The following is a 1,432-nucleotide window of genomic DNA, read 5'->3' on the forward strand; positions in this document are numbered from 1 at the left end:
ATAGGGGAACTTGTCGGCCAATACATTGGTTTCGCAGACCAACCGGATGTCATAACTTTCTTTAGTTTATTTGATCGAGCCTCACTCTCAATTCTTGCGTTCATCCTTCGGGATAGATACATGATTTGAGATGAAGCGCTCTTTCATCTAAACTATGAAAATTATGGGGTCAGTTTGACTTCATCTTTTTCAAAACTAAATTTTTTTTAACGTCCTTCCGAAGCGGGCAACGAGATTTCAATTCCGATGGCCGACAGCTTCTTACGGGCAAACTCCACACCAAAAATAGTGCCGACAACGATCATCCAACAATGTAATGCAGTAGTTTTTTTTAGAAAAATTGAGTCGTCGTTTCTTATAAACGACGGTTCTTTCGTCAGTAATATTGATGATATAAACGCCAGAAAAGTGACACATCCATCGGCTTTTTTAAGCAGACAAAACTGTTAAACAAGTTAAATGTAAAAAAAGTATCGTACCCGTTAGTTTTTTTATGCAGGTAAAACCGTCGGTTAAGCGTCGTTTTTATGCCATTTTTTATAACTAGTGGTTTAACTATCAGAAAAGTGGCGTGCCCGTCATTTTTTATGATGAACCTTATGACATCAGTTATGTGTTGGTTAGACGTCGATAAAAATATCCATCGACTAGCCGTCAGTTTTCTCTTTTGTGTTAGTTCTTTTGGATAAGTTTGGAACAGTCGCAAAACCAACCGAAGCCATAAAAAATATGTAGCATAATAAAAAAAATTCTTCCTTTCATATTTACATTATCACACATATTATCATAACATTTAATATACAATTCCAAGTATTTGACGAAAAAACATAGTTGTTAAAAAATAAATTATCCAATCACATAGTGAAATAAAAAAAATGCATTCACTCTAAAATATATACATCACTATTCACAGAAAAAAAAAACACATGTCCAAATGTACATAAACATAAAAAAATGCTTCTTCTGATCATCATCCTCTATCTTGTCAACCCCATTCTCATCGTCCTCCACTATTTCCCACTCCTTCAAAGTTGTTGTCTTGACACGCTCACTCATCCGTTGCCAAAAGGAATCCAACTCAGCTTGTAGCTTGGCCTCCATGCCGGCCTCTAGCTTTGACCTTATATGAGCGAAAAAGACGTCAATCTCAGCAGAGAGTGTCACAACATATCTGGAGATCTCCTAATCTTGTGCAGTAGAGGCAGAAGTTGCAAATACACTGGTTGAGGGGTTATCGTCGTAGGAAAATCCCTGTAACCCGAACCCGTAAACTTAACCCTTCTTCTTTTCTCCAGTATCCTCTCCTCACAGGTCGTACTAGAAAATATCATGCTCGCAGATCGTAATTAGGGATATCAGAACGGTCTGTTGTTCGCGAACAGCTCGTTATTATCAACATCTCTTATTCGGCTCGTTCGCTAAGTTAATGAGC

The sequence above is a fragment of the Phalaenopsis equestris genome, unplaced genomic scaffold, assembly GCF_001263595.1.
Source record: "Phalaenopsis equestris unplaced genomic scaffold, ASM126359v1 Scaffold000287, whole genome shotgun sequence".
NCBI lineage: Eukaryota > Viridiplantae > Streptophyta > Magnoliopsida > Asparagales > Orchidaceae > Phalaenopsis > Phalaenopsis equestris.